Source organism: Triticum dicoccoides, chromosome 6A (genome assembly GCF_002162155.2).
Source record: "Triticum dicoccoides isolate Atlit2015 ecotype Zavitan chromosome 6A, WEW_v2.0, whole genome shotgun sequence".
NCBI lineage: Eukaryota > Viridiplantae > Streptophyta > Magnoliopsida > Poales > Poaceae > Triticum > Triticum dicoccoides.
Genome location: NC_041390.1, coordinates 625173823 through 625194514, shown reverse-complemented (window position 1 = coordinate 625194514; position 20692 = coordinate 625173823).

The following is a 20692-nucleotide window of genomic DNA, read 5'->3' as shown; positions in this document are numbered from 1 at the left end:
CGAACAGTTTTTCACCGTGGCTATAAATACCCCCTCTCCCCTTCCTCACTTTCTTTACTCTGCTCGACCTCTCTCCAGCTCGAGCTTCTCAAACCCTAGCGCCGCCGCTACTTCATCGTCGCCGGTGAGGAACAGCTTCACTGCCTCGACCTCGTCGCCGCCGTACTCGCGCCGGCCGCGGAAATCTTCACTCCGCCGCCGCCGTAGCCGTCTTCCTCCGCCGAGTTAGGGCGTGGAAGATCTGCACAGACGAACTTCTCATCTCTACCTCACAGTTCGTCGTGTTCTTCATTCAGGGTAATTAAAAGTTACTTTTACTGCCCTCCTTGATTCAAATGATTTCTATAAAATCTTCAAAGGTGTTTATTCTTCAAATTCTTCACACAGTAAACACCTCACACGTCATTTGTTCTTGATTCATTTCTCTAAGCAATAATTTTTTTCAAGATTCCTCAATTGTGTGGATCTTCGATCTATACAACTCTGGAACCTAAGACAAAGAACGCTTAGTGAAATTCTTCAAGACTATTCTGGTCAAATTCCTCAAACTTGTTTTTTTTGAAAAAAATTCTGAGAACGCATATGACCTCTTCAAATTCCTTGCAACTATACTCTGTTCACAGATACTCATGTCCGCTGCTGAATCACTAGATTCTCATCAACTTAACTCATTTGCAGCATTCCTAGAAGAAAGGTTGCATACTTCTTCAGAGAATTCAATTGTTCAAATTCCTCATCTAAAGAAAATGGCTGATGGAAAAAAGCCACAGAAAGGAGGAAAGAGGCCTGAGATGAACACTGCATTTGAAATCCCTGAGGACATCTATGCTGGTTACTGCACACCCCCTGAGGAAGATAAAAATCAGCGCAAGGTGCGCATTCAGAAGATAGAGAGGAGATGGGCAAGAGAGTGGAGGGAGTACAGGTATGTGACTCCCAAGTACATGAAGAAATTCGCACTCAATCCTCCATGCTCAAGACCTCCGTTGGCACCTGACCAAGAAGCTGATCTCACCAGCCTCAAGCGTGGTGAGGATTATCCTGATGAATGGGCCAAGCGCCAGGCCAAGCTGGCTAAACAAGCTAGAGAAGTAGTGAGGAAATTCAATGAAGACTCTGCTGCTGCTGTTGCCGCTGCCGCTGAGGTCTCTGTCAAGCCAAAGAAATCCATGGCAAAGAAGCCTGCGCGTAAGCCAAGTGCTTCACCTTCAATGCCCTCAAGGCCAAGTTCCTCAGCAATGCCCTCACGGCCAATTCCTCACGCTGCTCCTGCTCCTCCAAAGTCCTTAGGTGCTCCGACCAAATCCTCAGCACATGTGCATCTTGCCACATGCCAAAGGACTACATGCATCTCTATTGCCTCAGGAGCTTCAGCTAGTTCCTCAGCTGCACCAAATTCTTCAACAGGACCCTCTCTGCTGAAGACAAAGACCATTGCTGGACGAGGCTCTCGCCCAAGTCCTCACAAGAAGCAGGTCGCCTTCCAAGTGTCGTCTGAAGAAGACGAAGCTGATGATGAAGAACTTGCTGAAATCATCAGAGATAGGCAAGTCAGGGCCGCTAGAGCCAAGGGCACAAATGTGCCTCTGCTTTCGGATCCAAAGTTGATCCTTGATTACATTGATCTCTGGCACAAGGACCCAAACACTCCTATGCCTGACTTCAAGCTGACTCCTGGCCAAAGTCATATGCTGACTGCCTTCATCCAAGAAGAGAAATGGAAATTTGATAAGACCAGGCAGCTCAAGAAAGCGCAGTACAGGAAGGAGAAATTCTTGAAGAACAACATTGTCTCTATGACAACTGATGAACTTGTAAAGATCCAGTCTGAAATCAAAGTCCTCAGCGATGATTTCAATGCTTACTATACTGATTGGAAAGGAGCCAAGGTCAGGTTTGTTAAACTGACTGAGAAGTTCACCTCCAATGTTACAGCCCCATCGCAACAAGAAATTCCTCAGACTGAATTATCTGCTCAGCCAACTGAAGAACATGCCAGCACCGCTGATGACATTTAGGCTGCTGAAGAAAATGTTCCAGGGCTGATGACTGCATTCCAGGCACTGATGAAATTTCCAGGGCATCCATTAGTGGTGCGCCTGAAGAAAATGAAGAGGTCAGGGCAACTGCATCAGTTGTGCCTGAAGAAAATCAACCACATTCCTCTGCTCCCCCTGTGCCTACACCAACTCCAATTCTTCCATCTGCATCAGATGTGAAGAAGACCAAGGCTGCAGAGCGTGCAGCAGTGAAGAAAAGGAAAGCACCAGCTCCTTCAGATTCTTCAGCACTGAAGATGAAGAAATTGACAAGCTCATTTGCTAATCCAATTGATGTTGTTCCTGTTTCCTCCATGCCATCAAAGGAAATCATCCCTTTTGATGAAGAATATGTGATCCCTAGCGGATCTGATGAAGAAAATCCTTCTGCTACTTCGCCAGAGTAGATGGATGAAGAAATTGAAGTGGATAAAATTCCTTCAACCCCCACAGTTTCCTCGCCTATGCCTCAGTTTACTGCTGAAGAGGCCGGCGTTGAAGAAATGGAAGATGAAGATGTGGACATTGGCTGTACCACACCTATGTTGAATGATGACTTTTGGGAAAGTCAGCACCCCAACTCTCCACTCTTCACACCATTACAACAAATTCCTCAGTCCCCAGCAACTATAGTTCAAATGGGATCTGATGAAGCTCATGAAGAAATTCCAGCCACTAGTGCTGAAGAAAATGAAAATGAAGAATTGAAGACCCAGGCTACCACTGAAGAGGAACCAGAAATTCCTCAGCCTGAAGAACGTGAGATTGTGATTCCTGAGGTTGTAATGCAACTGACTGACACTCCTCTGCCTAAACCAAAGGATCCATTCTCAAGGAAGCAAAAATTCAAGGCTAATGATTTCTTCGGCGAGCACGTATTCTTCACTGATTACAACCCCTATGACTCTGCTCGCATTAGGAAGAGACGTTTCTGGACTGCCAGCCAGGCAAATTTTTATTCCTCAGTGCTGTTCAACAAAGACAAAGTCTTCGATCATGAGCACATTCCTCACATGGATATGGAATCTCTGCCGTGCTTCGTGCCAGTCCTCAGTGTACTTCACGATGCTGGGCTGTTAAATTTCTGCACTGATATATGTGATTGGAATGAAGAGCTCATTCTTCAATTTTATGCAACTCTGCACATCACCGGAGACTCTGAAGATGGGAATTCATGAGTGTTGGACTGGATGTCTGAAAATACTCACTACAAGGCACCAGCTACTGAATTGCTTCGTGCTTTGCCTCTCAGTCCTCCCCTTGAAGCTGCTCGTTGCGTCTACAGTGAACCTGAGCTTACAGATCACTATATGCAAGTGCTAATGAAGCCATTGAAGCCAGGTCAGGCCCCAAGAACTAAATTCCTTGTGAATGAATTGTTATATGTGCCTCGGACTGTCTATCGCATTCTGACGAAGACATTGAGTCCTATCAAGGGCCACGACTCGAATGAAGAAGAAGTCGTTGGCATCATGAAGAATCTGCTTTTCAAAATCATTCATGGCGTTCCCATCAACTTCCATGATTTCTTCATGAGGACTCTGGCCAATGTCGCAATGTCACCTTTTGAGTTGAAGCCTTATGCTCCATGGATTATGAGATTCATCAGAACAAGGTCTTCACTCAACTACAAAGCTGATACACTGAACCATTGCAGCTACTTGCCCCCGATTGAAGTCCTCAAACGGACATTTTCCTCAGCTGATGAAAAGGGCAAGGCTACTGCTGTTATTGATGAAGGCATTCGTCCATTGGATGGTCAATTTCGCAAGGCTGCATCCTACTCCACCAATGATGACTCTGCCACCCATGACTCTGACGCCAATGCAACCAAGCCAAATCCTCAAGGCACAACTCCCAGGGTGATGACTGACCATGAGCTTCTCCCAGTCTTCACCAGAAGGTTGATCGCAATCACAAATGGGTCAAGCGTCATTTTGGTTCAATTCTTCACAACATGACTGCTACCCACAATGTAGTGAAGAAAAACCATAACTACCTTCATGAAACCCTCAACCGCACCTGGGCTGTTCTGTCGCACATTTATAGCGCAGAAGATCTGAAGAAAATGGGTCTCAAGGAGGACTTTGACTGGTCTGCACCTCCACCGAAGAAATACAAGAAGGTCAAGGTTCCGTCCTTGGTGGCCAGCTCCTATTCTTCATCACGTGACACCGACGAGCATGAAGACTTGGACAACACTGTGGCAGGCCCTACATCAACAAACGACCCCAACAACGCTGGCGCTCCTTCATCAACTTGATATTCTTCAAGGGCGTTAGTCCTCATTTTCGAACCTTTTGGTCATTCAATGACAAAGGGGGGGAAATTTGAGTTAGTCTTCAAGCGGGTCTATCTTATATGGGCATTTTTTTCTAAGTTACAACTCTCGTTCTTCTGATGACTTTGTTGGATCGAGTTGTAAACTCAAAACTCTATGGTGGCCTGATACTTTTGCTGTTTCTTCTGCATGCTTATTCCTCGTTAATGTTATTGCACGCATGCTGAATTACTTCAGTCACCATATTTCATCATGCATTTCAAATTCTTCATATATTATGTCAAATCCGTGTATGAATTACAAGATATAGGGGGAGATCTCCATGATTCAACTCTTCAAGTGTGCATTGCTTCAAAAGCAAATTCCTCACTATGCACATCTTCAGGGGGAGTTCTTCTATATCCTGCAATCAAATTCCTCAATATCAGTATTTACACTTCATATGTTTATCCCCTTTGAAAACTTAACCTATATTGTCATCAATCACCAAAAAGAGGGAGATTGTAAGTGCATCTAGTGCCCCTTACTGATTTTGGTGTATTGAAGACTTATAGGTTAAGGGACTAATGTGTTTATGAGTGTACACATGTCTATGAGTCTATGAGGAGTTTAATATTTACAGAGAAAGTCGACCCCTAAAAATGAAGTTCCTCGACTGAAGACTTTGGATTTCTGAAGACTTTGAAAGTGAAGAAATTGGTGTGACCTTGAAGACTTGGTATTCATTTGAGGAACATGAAGCATGAAGACTTTTGTTTTTGTAGTTTCATTTTCTCTTTCTTGAGTCATAGGAAACATCGTACTGTTAAAGGGGGTCAAGGAAATACTAAGGAAAAATTTCCATGTGATGCTCAACTCAAAATCCTACACCTACCAACCCCTTCGAGTGAAGCCATTGGAAATCTCATACAATTCAGTCATATTCTTCAGTGACTATGCGCCAGCTGAGGAGTTAGGAATTTGTTCTGACTGAGGAGTTAGGAATTCGCCAGTGCGAATTGCCTACATGGTGAGGAACATGATAGCCCTGAGGAATTTGATACTCAAATTTCCGACCGTTGCTGTGCTACGCGCCAGCTGTCCCAAAATATCTTATCCACCTAACGGTCATATCATTGAAGGGCATTTATGTCTTATCATGTCGGGCTGCTCCCTAGGCTATAAATAGCCACCCCCTACAACCACTAGTTGGTTGGCTGCTCCGAGAGAAACTGACACATGTCATTTGAGAGCATCCCATCCTTCGAGGACTTTGAGCGAAAATCATCAAGTGAGGAAAACCCAAACCCAAACACCTACAAACCCAAAGTGATTGAGCATCACTGAAGAGATTGATCCTGTGTGGATCCGACACTTGTTACCTTTAAAGACTGTGCTTCTTCTAGATGGTTAGGCGTCATGGTCTAGAGCATCCAAGAGGAATTGTGGATCGCCGAGTGACCGAGTTTGTGAAGGTTCGGAAGTCACCTGAAGACTTACCACGAGTGATTGGGCGAGGTCTGTGTGACCTTAGCTCAAGGAGAATACGATGAGGACTGTGTGTCCTCAGGTTTAAATACCTAGCCGCTCCAACCAAATGTACAATTGAGACAACAGTTGGAACTGGTCTACCAAATCATTGTCTTCACCAAGCCAACTAGTTCTATTCCTCAACTCTTTCATTTCCTCATAACTGTGTTGTGCACTTGTTCATATCTGTGTTTGAAGACTTTGACTGAAGACTTTCTCAATTTCCTCAGTTCAATTTCTTCAGTCTGTTTGTCTTCATCCTGTGTTATCCTGTGTTTACGCTTTCTATACTCTGTGCTTGTCTTCATTTCATCATGATGACCATGCTTGTGTTCTGTTATGCATACTTTTGAGTACTTATTCCGCTACAAGTAGTTCTTCGCTAAGTAATTTCCTCACTGGCAAATTCCTCAGTGAAGAATACATAAAAATCGCCTATTCACCCCCCCTCTAGTCGATATAACGCACTTTCACCATCGCAACTAGGTTAGCTTAAAGGGGTTAAACAGGAAAAAGGACACAGAGAGTTTATACTGGTTCGGCCCCTTGCGGTGAAGGTGAAGGCCTAATCCAGTTTGAGGTGGTATTTCTTAGGTTTCGATTACCAGGGTGCGAATACGCTTGACCTAGTTCTCGATCTCTTGTTTCTTGCCCTAAACCGCCGCCGGGTCACCCCTTTATATACCTAGGTTGATGCCCGGCGGCCTACAGAGTCCCGGTCGGCTCATACACAACGTGTCTAGCTCGGTGACAGAACCTATACTTTCCTTAATGTACAAGTTAACATATGGCAGATTACGCCCGTGGGTCTCAAGTCGCCTTTGGGTCTTGGGCCTTCAATAAGCCTGCTTCGTGAACTGCCATCTTTAACATCTTCATGGGCCTTGTCATTATGAACCGCCAGTGGTATGACCCGGCCTCTCCTGGGCGGGTTGTACCCAATAGTTATATCCCCAACACTTCTCATCAGTAATATAGCAAGAAAAACAATAACTGACGCAGACCACAACTAGGCCGAAAAGCAAGAAAACATTCTGAAAAATGCAGAATCATTTCTCATGTATGTATCACGAAATGTACGTCCCATATATATGCCAGATCATGCTACCTAGGAAAAAAATCAGTTATTTTTAATTTAAATTTGATGTAAAAATAACGCATTGACATCTAGATGAGCCCCTCATATTGGAAATTTATTAAAATAACAAGTTGTGAGCTACATAAGTAATAAACATGTAGTGAATTATAGATCCACACATTTGGATGTGAATATTGTGTGAGTGCTCTCCGTGGAACCCCTGGCATGATAGATCGTTCGGTTGAGAGGTACTGTTGGAAATATGATCAATTTGCCGAATGATTTAATTAACAGAAATACTAGATAAAGCATGACTAATATAGCGGAGATAAAACAAGTCATGCGATCTGACAGAGAGAAGGTAAATAGCATCTGCATATATGAACTGTAACCAAACATATCTAGACCAGACAGTAGGGCAAGTTGCATATATGAAGTAGAACCTAACATATCTAGGGCAAACCCTAGAACAGGGAACTGTGGTAGGACCTCTAACAGCAAGAGTAAGAGAACATATGGAACAGGAGCAGAAGCACCGGTCTTGGGGTCGGTGTCCTCACCAGCCATGTCGTCAAGGAGGTTCTCGACGTCAGGGAAGAAGTCATCGTTGGGGAAGTAGTCGTAGGAGTCCGGGGCGTCCATGAAGAAGAAGTCAGTAGTCGTAGGAGTACAGGACTAAGAAGTTGTCTTGAAGACTTCATTTTATCCTTTGAGCTGCTCATTTTCTTGATCACAGTTTGATTGTCGCAGTTCATAAGGATGTTGGGTTTCGTAGTAATTTCAAAAAATTTCCTACGCACACGCAAGATCATGTGATGCATAGCAACGAGAGGGGAGAGTGCTGTCTACGTACCCACACAGACCGACTGCGGAAGCGCTGACACAACATAGAGGAAGAAGTCGTACGTCTTCACGATCCAACCGATCAAGCACCGAAACTACGGCACCTCCGAGTTCAAGCACACGTTCAGCTCGATGACGATCCCCGGACTCCGATCCAGCAAAGTTTCGGGGAAGAGTTCCGTCAGCACAACGGCGTGGTGACGATCTTGATGTACTACAGCAGCAGGGCTTCGCCTAAACTCCGCTACAGTATTATCGAGGATTATGGTGGCTGGGGGCACCACACACGGCTAAGGAATAGATCACGTGGATCAACTTGTGTGTTTCTGGGGTGCCTCTGCCTCAGTATATAAAGGACTAGAGGGGGGAGGCTGGCCGGCCAAGCTTGGCGCGCCAGGAGAGTCCTACTCCCTCTGGGAGTAGGATTCCCCCCCCCCAATCCTAGTTGGAATAGGATTCGCGGAGGGGGAAAAGAGAGAGGGGGGGGGGGGCGGCCACCTCTCCTTGTCCTAATAGGACTAGGGGAGGGAGGGTGGCGCGCAGCCCATCTAGGGCAGCCCCTTCTCTTTTCCACTAAGGCCCACTAAGGCCCATATAGCTCCCGGGGGGTTCCGGTAACCTCCCGGTACTCCGGTAAAATCCCGATTTCACCCGGAACACTTCCGATGTCCAAATATAGGCTTCCAATATATCAATCTTTATGTCTTGACCATTTCGAGACTCCTCGTCATGTCCGTGATCACATCCGGGACTCCGAACAACCTTCGGTACATCAAAATGCATAAACACATAATATAACTGTCATCGTAACCTTAAGCGTGCGGACCCTACGGGTTCGAGAACAATGTAAACATGACTGAGACACATCTCCGATCAATAACCAATAGCGGGACCTGGATGCCCATATTGGCTCCCACATATTCTACGAAGATCTTTATCGGTCAGACCGCATAACAACATACGTTGTTCCCTTTGTCATCGGTATGTTACTTGCCCGAGATTCGATCGTCGGTATCCAATACCTAGTTCAATCTCGTTACCGGCAAGTCTCTTTACTCGTTCTGTAATACATCATCTCGCAACTAACTCATTTAGTTGCAATGCTTGCAAGGCTTAAGTGATGTGCATTACCGAGAGGGCCCAGAGATACCTCTCCGACAATCGGAGTGACAAAACCTAATCTCGAAATACGCCAACCCAACATGTACCTTTGGAGACACCTGTAGTACTCCTTTATAATCACCCAGTTACGTTGTGACGTTTTGTAGTACCCAAAGTGTTCCTCCGGTAAACAGGAGTTGCATAATCTCATAGTTATAGGAACATGCATAAGTCATGAAGAAAGCAATAGCAACATACTAAACAATCGGGTGCTAAGCTAATGGAATGGGTCATGTCAATCAGATCATTCTCTTAATGATGTGATCGCGTTAATCAAATAACAACTCATTGTTCATGGTTAGGAAACATAACCATCTTTGATTAACGAGCTAGTCAAGTAGAGGCATACTAGTGACACTTTGTTTGTCTATGTATTCACACATGTATTATGTTTCCGGTTAATACAATTCTAGCATGAATAATAAACCTTTATCATGATTATAAGGAAATAAATAATAACTTTATTATTGCCTCTAGGGCATATTTCCTTCAAAGGATACCCGGTACAGATTTCTCAACAACCGGCAAGTCATTCAAGAGCCGGCGAAGCCAATCTGTTTCAATCATAGCTGTATCTAGTGCTGTGAGTTCTGCTTCCATTGTTGACCTCGTTAAGATGGTCTGCTTGCAAGACTTCCAAGAAACAGCACCACCTCCATGAGTGAATACATATCCGCTCGTGGCCTTTATCTCATCAGCATCTGAGATCCAGTTTGAGTGACTATACCCTTCAAGCACCTTTGGATGCCCAGTGTAGTGAATTCCATAATTCCCAGTGCCTTTCAAATAACTCAAAACTTTCTATAGAGCTTTCCTTTGAAGAATCTATAAATCGTGAACTAAATGACAGAGCAGAGTAGAGCTAGCAACAACGGAAACTCTGAAATATGAATCTCTCTAGCCTTTGCATCTAGTCCTGGCTTATCTTATTAATCTTTACTACCATCTGAACTAACATGTCCAAACAATTGAATGGTTGTTCATGGCAGCGTGGTTTGACTGGTCCAGAATTCTGGACGCCGTTGGTTCTGAACCTAGGTAGGGGATATGTATGTAGCTACTCGATTAGTGCCTTTGCTGTCGGCGCAGTTTATCTAGTAAATTAACCCACCACATACTATGTAGCTAGTCGATTAGTGCCTTTGCTGTCGGCGCAGTTTATCTAGTAAATTAACCCACCACATACTAGAATTTATCATGAGCAACTGATGGGCCCAGCTCAACTGGTTGGAGGAATGGATGTACAAACCCAACACCTGGGTTCAAATTCTAACAGATGCGGATTTATGTTATTTTACGACAGGTGTGTTGTGTCATGTTTGGTCGGTAGGTGCTACGCACGATAGATCATCCAGAAACGGTGATGTCGTGGTCCATATTATCGAGTTTTGTAGGTGTGAGTGGTGGATTCGGATGGCTTGATGTATGCTCATTTTTCAAAAAAAAAGCAACTAATGGGCAAAAACCATCAGACCATATAGGCACTTATGGTGGAGATTTCGTATCGCAGTCTTGAACCAAACAGCCACTGCATTGCCATTACCAAATGACGGGGCAGCAACTGAAACTGTGGCTACTGCACCCACGGCTGGCTGATGCTACCTTTCTTTTAGACGCAATTGTGGTGGTCACGGCAGCAAGCGTCGAGGTCGTCACTCCCCCTTGCACTCGCCGCTCCACCCCAAGCCGCAGACCTTGCCTTACCGCTGCCACTGTAGGATCTAGAAGTAGATGTGTCTAGAGGGGGGTGATTAGACACATAATGCTCAAGTTGCAATTTTTAAGCTTTTTCGGTTTAAGTGGAGTTTTAGGCACAATTTCAACACACACGGTACATATCAAACAAGCACGCAAAGAGTATATAGGCAGCGGAATGTAAAGCATGCAACTTGCAAGAATGTAACGGGAAGGGTTTGGAGAGATCAAACGCAATTGGAGAGACGGATGTTTTTCCCGTGGTTCGGATAGGTGGTGCTATCCTACATCCACGTTGATGGAGACTTCAACCCACGAAGGGTAACGGTTGCGCGAGTCCACATAGGGCTCCACCCAAGGGTAACGGTTGCGCGAGTCCACACAGGGCTCCACCCACGAAGGGTCCACGAAGAAGCAACCACCCACAAAGGGTCCACGAAGAAGCAACCTTGTCTATCCCACCATGGCCATCGCCCACACGGGACTTGCCTCACTAGTGGTAGATCTTCACGAAGTAGGCGATCTCCTTGCCCTTACAAACTCCTTGGTTCAACTCCACAATCTTGTCGGAGGCTCCCAAGTGACACCTAGCCAATCTAGGAGACACCACTCTCCAAGAAGTAACAAATGGTGTGTAGGTAATGAACTCCTTGCTCTTGTGCTTCAAATGATAGTCTCCCCAACACTCAACTCTCTCTCATAGGATTTGGATTTGGTGGAAAGAGGGTTTGAGTGGAAAGCAACTTGGGAAGGCTAGAGATCAAGATTCATATGGTAGGAATGGAATGTCTTGGTCTCAACACATGAGTAGGTGGTTCTCTCTCAGAACAAATGAGTTGGAATGGTGTGTGTGTTCTGATGGCTCTCTCATCGAATGAGAAGAAGGTGGAGGGGTATATATAGCCTCCACACAAAATCCAACCGTTACACAGTTTTCCAATCTCGGTGGGACCGAATAAATAAACTCGGTCGGACCGAAAATGTAAACCTAGTGACCGTTAGTGATTTTCGGTGGGACTGACATGCAACTCGGTAGGACCGATGTGGTTAGGGTTTGGGCATAACGTAATCTCGGTGAGACCGATTACACAAACTCGGTGAGACCGAATTTGGTAATTAGCTAACCAGAGAGTTGGTCAGGCAAACTCGGTGGGACCGATTTGCTCTTTCGGTGAGACCGAGTGGAACTCGGTGAGACCGAAAAGTTACAAAGGGGAAACACTGAGTTTACATTGCAAACTCGGTGGGACCGATTCGCTCTTTCGGTGGGACCAAAAAGTTACGAAAGGGAAACAGAGAGTTTGCAGCCCCATCTCGGTGTGACCGAGATCCCTATCGGTGGGACCGAATTGCTAGGGTTTGGCAGTGGCTAATGACAAGTGAAACTCGGTGGTGCCGGATAAGAAAAATCGGTAGGACCGAGTTTGTCTTAGGGTTTAGGTCATATGTGGAAGTGGGAAAGTAGTTGAGGGTTTTGGAGCATATCACTAAGCACATGAAGCAAGAGGCTCATTAAGCAACACCTCATCCCTCCTTAATAGTATTGGCTTTTCCTAAAGACTCAATGTGATCTTGGATCACTGAAATTTAAAATGAGGAGTCTTGAGCTTGAAGCTTTAGCCAATCCTTTGTCCCTAGCATCTTGAAGGAGTTCCCAAAACCTTTAGTCCATGCCACTCCATTGTTGAACTTATCTGAAACATGCTAGATTGAGATGTTAGTCCAACAAGAGATATGTTGTCATCAATTATCAAAACCACCTAGGGAGCACTTGTGCTTTCAATCTCCCCCTTTTTGGTAATTGATGGCAACATACATCAAAGCTTTAGATAAAGATATAAAGAACAACAAGTAAAGCTTTGGAAGGACATGTAACAAGCATAGGCTCCCCCTACATGTATGCACTCATGTAAATATGAAATAGAGAGGCATGTGAGAGCATAACCATGACAGAGTAGGCAAGGTGTTACATGTATCTTGGCCATATGCATCAGAGCAAAGAATTATCAAGGAAAATACCTTCATGCTCATGAGTCCTTCTTGCAAACAGTATGTACATAAGCAAGAACTCCTCATACTCATGATTTTGATGCATATCCTTACCTTGTGGTCTTGAGTTGGCTTAGGATGGAATGAACCTGCACAAACAAGGTTAGATAACACAGGTACGTCCACTAGCCAGAGCAAACAAAAGAAACCACAAGAAAACCAAGATTGGGATGACATGTAGAATAAAGAATAAAGATATGCAATGAATTTGACTGATTTCTTTCCCTTAGATGTCTTGCTCCCCCTGAATCTTACATGGGATATTGGGAGAAGATAGGAAACGGAAAATCAGAGCTGAAGGTTATGAATAGAACTAAATTCAAATGAGTTCATATGAACATGTCTTTCCCCCAAAAAGACATGTGGCATCTCTCCTCTTGAACATCAAGCATCTGGGATCCTTGAGTATTCTCTCCCCCCTTGAGGTCTCTCTCTCCCCCTTAATATTTTCTCTCTTGTAGGTTTGGTCCTTGAGACTGTTTCTCTCCCTCGATGTGATCTCTCTCTCCTACAAGCTTTGATGTGATCTCTCTCTCCTACAAGCTTTGATGTGATCTCTCTCTCCCCCTTTGACATCAATTTCCAAGAAGGTTTCTCCTGGAATCCGTCAAATAGGTTTGGTCCTTGAGATTCAGTACAACGCAAGGAATAAAACTGTGATGCTTGTAGAGGACAAGATTCATTGAGTGGAGCTGGATCAGAAGAAATATAGAATATGTGGCAAACTGTTTTTCCTGTTGCAAAATCGGTGGCACCGAGTGGCATGTTTCGGTAGTGCCGAAGGGATTCGGTTGGACCGAAAATGGCAATTCGGTGAAACCGAGTTCATCACAGAGAAAAACACATGTCACCTCAGCTCACTAGTCAGGTAAGATCTCATAAGGATTTGCAATGAATTAGCTGAAAGATTTGCAAGGAATTTGATGCAGAAATATGCAGAACAAAAATCAAAAAGAAAAGGGTAAAAGGTTTCTAGATAAAAATAAAGAAACAAATATGCAAGGGACAAATGCAATAACTCAGAAAGGAACATAAGAGAACTTCATCTAGAATTGGGCGGTGACATAGTCACCTATGTTAGAGTATATTGACTTAGGAGTCAAGTTAGAATACTTGATCATAGGTCATACTCATCGTTTAAGCTCAAAATGGGGTTACCATTTTTCGTTTAAGCATCTTGATGTATTCACATCTTGTTGAGTTGCTTGACTCATGTCTTGGAGTAAAGCTTCTCTAAGATGGAATAACATACCTTGGGTGGTGATGTGGTTCTTGCTCATGTAGTTGAACTTGTGTGGGTGCTCAAGGTTGATGTAGCTCTTCGAGAGTTGGGAGCATCATTTGGAGTTTGGGTTCATCTACCTACATGGGTTAGTTTTTGCAAGGAAGAGCACTTGTGTATCCAAAAATGACAATCATGAAGCTCAATCATAGAATTTGTCAAAGGATATGTTTGTATGGTTTTGTGCTTCCTTGTCTTCAACCACTATTGTGTAGAGTCTTGGTGATGTAGAGATCGCTCAGGATATGAGTGAGTCGCAATCTCATGGAATTAGATTCAACCAAGCACCTACATGGGTTAGACAACATGCAAGGTACAAATGTATCCAAGACATAAGATAGTTATCATGAGAGATATATCATGGATTAGTCATAAGCTTATGTCTTGCATGTATCCAATGGAGTTTCTACTCCAAGTTCGAAGCATCAATGATGTTCAATTCTCCTCTCAACCTGCAAAACGCTTTCTCATCAAGTGGTTTAGTAAATATATCCGCTAACTGCTTGTCGGTGCGAACATGCTTAAGATTGATGTCACCCTTAGCAACATGATCTCGAATGAAATGATGACGAACTTCAATATGCTTAGTTCGAGAATGTTGTACAGGATTATGACCAATTTTGATAGCACTTTTATTGTCACAAAGTAGTGGAACATGTTTCACATAAATCCCATAATCTTTAAGAGTTTGAGTCATCCAAAGTAATTGAGCGCAACATGAACCAGCGGCAATGTATTCAGCTTCGGCGGTGGATAAGGATACCGAGTTTTGTTTCTTGGAAGACCAAGACACAAGAGATCTACCAAGAAATTGACAAGTACCCGAAGTGGACTTTCTATCAACCTTGTCTCCGGCATAATCCGAGTCGGAATAGCCAACAAGATCAAAAGAAGACCTCTTAGGATACCAAATGCCAAAATTTGGTGTATGGATTAAATATCTCACTATCCTTTTCACAGCCTTAAGATGACAATCTTTAGGAGCAGCTTGATATCGTGCACACATGCATACACTTAGCATAATATCGGGACGTGAAGCACATAGGTATAACAATGAACCAATCATAGAGCGATAAACCTTTTGATCAACCGGTTCACCATCTTTGGTTAAATCATTATGTCCACTAGTAGGCATGGGTGTAGACATACCTTTGCATTCTTGCATATTGAACTTCTTGAATAAGTCCTTGGTGTACTTTGTTTGAGAGACAAATGTACCTTCCTTAGTTTGCTTGATTTGCAACCCGAGAAAGAATTTGAGTTCACTCATCATAGACATCTCAAACTTCTCTGACATTAGCTTTCCAAACTTTTCACTAAAGAGAGGGTTAGTTGAACCAAATATGATATCATCAACATAAATTTGGCATACAAATAGTTCTCCATTAACCCTTTTAGTAAAAAGACTAGAATCAATTTTACCAATATCAAAACCACTTTTAGTAAGGAACTTGGTCAAGCATTTATACCATGCTCTAGGAGCTTGTTTAAGACCATAAAGAGCTTTGTGAAGTTTGTAAACATGATTTGGTTTCTTGGGATTGATAAAGCCGGGAGGTTGTTTGACATAAACTTCCTCCTCTATTTCACCATTTAGAAAAGCACTTTTAATGTCCATTTGGTACAAGGTGATATTATGGTGATTAGCATAGGGAAGTAAGATGCAAATGGACTCAAGTCTAGCAACAGGAGCATACGTCTCACCATAGTCCATACCTTCGACTTGTGTGTACCCTTGGGCGACGAGACGTGCTTTGTTGCGAACCACTTGTCCATCTTCATCTTGCTTGTTGCGAAACACCCATTTGGTACCAATGATGTTGTGGTTGTTGTCGGGCTTCTCAACCAATGTCCAAACTTGGTTTCTCTCAAAATTATGTAGCTCTTCATGCATAGCGTTTATCCAATCCGGATCTTCCAATGCTTCTTCAACCTTCATTGGTTCAATGATAGAGATGAATGAATAGTTTTCACAAAAGTTAGCTAAACGAGTTTTTGAGCGAGTGATTCTCCCGGTTTGTATATCATTGAGGATTTGCTCGACGGGATGATCTTTGGCAATTCTTGCTCGAACTCGTGAGATCTTTTACTTGGGTCTTCGTTGAACATCTTTTTCATCTTGTTCTTCTTCTTGGCCTTCTTCATTGTTGACGTTGTCGTTCTCTTGTCGTGGTGGAGAAGGAGGTTGTTGATGTTCGTCCTGACGTATTTCCTCGTTTTCTTCATCTTGATGTGTCCCACTTGTGGATGCTTCCGTGTCGATTCTTGGTTCACCTTGTCGTGAAGTAGAAGCTTCCACTTGGACGGATGAAGTACTCTCCTTCACCTCCGTTGGACGAATTTTGTCAATGGACAAGTTTTGAATTGCTTCTGAAGGGTCTTTGTCTCCTACATCAATTGGCAATTGCTCTACTTGCGAGCCATTAGATTCTTCAAACTTCACATCTACCGTTTCTTCAACCTTTCAGGTGAAATTGTTGTAGACACGGTAAGTGTGAGAGTTTGAGCCATAACCAAGTAGAAAACCTTCATGAGATTTAGGAGCAAACTTTGAACGACGATGCTTATCAAGAATGTAGCACTTTGAGCCGAATACTCGAAAGTATCCAACTTGAGGCTTGTTACCGGTGAGGAGCTCATATGCCGTCTTGCCGAGTAGCTTGTGAAGATATAAGCGATTCGTTGCGTGACAAGCTGTGTCAACCGCTTCTGCCCAAAAGTGCTTTGGCGTCTTGTATTCATCAAGCATCGTTCTTGCATTTTGATGAGCGTCCGGTTCTTCCTCTCAACAACTCCATTTTGTTGAGGTGTGTACGTAGCCGAGAACTCATGTGAAATCCCTTCTTCGTCAAGAAAGGTGTCCACATTCGCGTTCTTGAATTCCGTTCCGTTGTCACTCTGAACCTTCTTGATCTTCACATCAAACTGATTTTGGGCTTTCCTAGCGAAGTTTCTGAAGATCTTCTGGACCTGCGACTTGTCATTAAGAAAGAACAACCACGTAAATCTTGAAAAGTCATCAACTATAACTAGACCAAAAGAATTTCCACCGAGACTCTTGTAGGCGTTGGGACCAAAAAGATCCATGTGAATTAGCTCGAGTGGTCTCCTTGTGGTCATGATGTTCTTCACGGGATGTCTTCCTCCAACCTGTTTACCTGCTTGACAAGCACTGCAAAGTCTATCCTTATCAAATATGACATCGTTAACTCTGAGGATATGATTTCCTTTAATAAGCTTGTCAAGGTTTCTCATGCCAACGTGACCTAGCCGTCTATGGCACAACCAACCTTTTGAGGATTTAGCAACAAAGCAAGTTTTAGGTTGTGCCTTTTTAGAGAAGTCGACAATGTAAAGATCACCTCTACGCATACCGGTAAAGACCATTTTATGATTGTCTCGACGAAATACTTGGCAATCTACCTCAGTAAATAGGACATTCAAACCGAAATCAGCAAGTCTAGATACTGAAAGTAAGTTGTAGCCAAGAGATTCAACGCGCATGACATTTTGAATGGAACTATCATGTGAGATGGCCACCTTACCAAGGCCAATCACTTTACCCTTTGAATTATCACCAAAGGTGACATATTTTCGAGGGCCGTCATTTTCAGCAAGCTCACGAAACATCTCTTCATCGCCGGTCATATGATCAGTACATCCACTGTCAAGAACCCATTCCTTTCCTCCTGATTCATATCCCCGAAGATTTGCCATAAGACCAAAATTTCTCATTGCATCATCAAGATCGAAGTCACTATCATCCTCATTGTAATATTCATGTTCATCATGATCTTGTGATTCATCATTTCCTAGAGAGGGTAATTCATCAGATAAATGATCATCAAAGTGGTCACTTTTATGAATTCTTATAGCTTTGAGTATGATATCATTAATGATTCCAACATCTCCTTTAGCATGCTTAAGATTGGCAAGTTCAAGAAGACATTTACCAAAACTAGGATTATTAGAGTTCATCTTACTCAAGGCAATAGATTTATGGAGAATTTCATCCAAAGTTTTCAAGGAATGATTGGGAAACCATTCCTCAAGAAATTTCCATATAGTATAGGCGCAATTTTGAGTAGGCAAACTAGCAATCAAATTTTTGGGCAATCCTCTAATGATGAGCTCAATAGTTCTAAGATTGCGAATCATGTCAATATCTTCATCTAGGGTAGGATGCAAGGGATCAATATGGGGTGCACAAGGGCTAGCAATATACTTGTTCAAATGATATTGATTGAAGATTACAAGCATCTCATTTTTCCATTCATGAAAGTACTTTCCATCAAAATTAGGCACTCTATGTCTAAGACTCCCTAGAGTAGACACATCCATCTTCCTCCAATGGTGATTAAAACAAAGCAATGGAGACCAAGGCTCTGATACCACTTGTAGGATCTAGAAGTAGATGTGTCTAGAGGGGGGTGATTAGACACATAATGCTCAAGTTGCAATTTTTAAGCTTTTTCGGTTTAAGTGGAGTTTTAGGCCCAATTTCAACACACACGATATATATCAAACAACCACGCAAAGAGTATATAGGCAGCGGAATGTAAATCATGCAACTTGCAAGAATGTAACGGGAAGGGTTTGGAGAGATCAAACGCAATTGGAGAGACGGATGTTTTTCCCGTGGTTCGGATAGGTGGTGCTATCCTACATCCACGTTGATGGAGACTTCAACCCACGAAGGGTAACGGTTGCGCGAGTCCACACAGGGCTCCACCCAAGGGTAACGGTTGCGCGAGTCCACACAGGGCTCCACCCACGAAGGGTCCACGAAGAATCAACCACCCACAAAGGGTCCACGAAGAAGCAACCTTGTCTATCCCACCATGGCCATCGCCCACACGGGACTTGCCTCACTAGCGGTAGATCTTCACGAAGTAGGCGATCTCCTTGCCCTTACAAACTCCTTGGTTCAACTCCACAATCTTGTCGGAGGCTCCCAAGTGACACCTAGCCAATCTAGGAGACACCACTCTCCAAGAAGTAACAAATGGTGTGTAGGTAATGAACTCCTTGCTCTTGTGCTTCAAATGATAGTCTCCCCAACACTCAACTCTCTCTCATAGGATTTGGATTTGGTGGAAAGAGGGTTTGAGTGGAAAGCAACTTGGGAAGGCTAGAGATCAAGATTCATATGGTAGGAATGGAATGTCTTGGTCTCAACACATGAGTAGGTGGTTCTCTCTCAGAACAAATGAGTTGGAATGGTGTGTGTGTTCTGATGGCTCTCTCATCGAATGAGAAGAAGGTGGAGGGGTATATATAGCCTCCACACAAAATCCAACCGTTACACAGTTTTCCAATCTCGGTGGGACCGAATAAATAAACTCGGTCGGACCGAAAATGTAAACCTAGTGACCGTTAGTGATTTTCGGTGGGACTGACATGCAACTCGGTAGGACCGATGTGGTTAGGGTTTGGGCATAACGTAATCTCGGTGAGACCGATTACACAAACTCGGTGAGACCGAATTTGGTAATTAGCTAACCAGAGAGTTGGTCAGGCAAACTCGGTGGGACCGATTTGCTCTTTCGGTGAGACCGAGTGGAACTCGGTGAGACCGAAAAGTTACAAAGGGGAAACACTGAGTTTACATTGCAATCTTGATGGGACCGATTCGCTCTTTCGGTGGGACCGAAAAGTTACGAAAGGGAAACAGAGAGTTTGCAACCCCATCTCGGTGAGACCGAGATCCCTATCGGTGGGACCGAATTGCTAGGGTTTGGCAGTGGCTAATGACAAGTGAAACTCGGTGGCGCCGGATAAGAAAAATCGGTAGGACCGAGTTTGGCTTAGGGTTTAGGTCATATGTGGAAGTGGGAAAGTAGTTGATGGTTTTGGAGCATATCACTAAGCACATGAAGCAAGAGGCTCATTAAGCAACACCTCATCCCTCCTTAATAGTATTGGCTTTTCCTAAAGACTCAATGTGATCTTGGATCACTGAAATGTAAAATGAGGAGTCTTGAGCTTGAAGCTTTAGCCAATCCTTTGTCCCTATCATCTTGAAGGAGTTCCCACAACCTTTAGTCCATGCCACTCCATTGTTGAACTTATCTGAAACATGCTAGATTGACATGTTAGTCCAACAAGAGATATGTTGTCATCAATTATCAAAACCACCTAGGGAGCACTTGTGCTTTCAGCCACACGTCCCATCCCGTCCATGGTCAATCGGATCAAAGACAAATCATCACACACTGGATTGACCGGATGAGGGGAGGACGAGGAGGCGAGCAGGACTAGAGAAAGAAAGGTCGCCTCCCTTTCCGCCTTATGGTGGTGGCCGTGGAGGAAGAGGAAAGCGAGGTGACCGTGGATATCAGCGATGACCTCCAAGACGGGGGCTTGGAGGAGGTGCGGGGATTGCTCCTGCGGGATGGCGCATACGAGTTGGCCATCACCTGCGTCGCGGACCGCACGGTGGTGCTCAGGCCCTACCCGGCAGCAGACTGCCCAGATGGTGGTAGCTGCTCGATTAGATGCCAAGGAGCAGAGGATGGCGGTAACGTTGCAATGATTCCAAAGATCCGAAGAAACTAGCTACTGTACTTGATTTGTGTGCAGCAGCTCCGTTGGAATGTGTAGAGAGACAAGTTATGGGCTGTGCAATCGCGATGTATTGATCGGTGCACCAGGCACGTATATATAAGTACAGAGGGGGGCCACATCCTCAACTATACAGAGGAAACAGGAGGTGGGCCCTATACACAATATACACGTACACAATATACTCAACA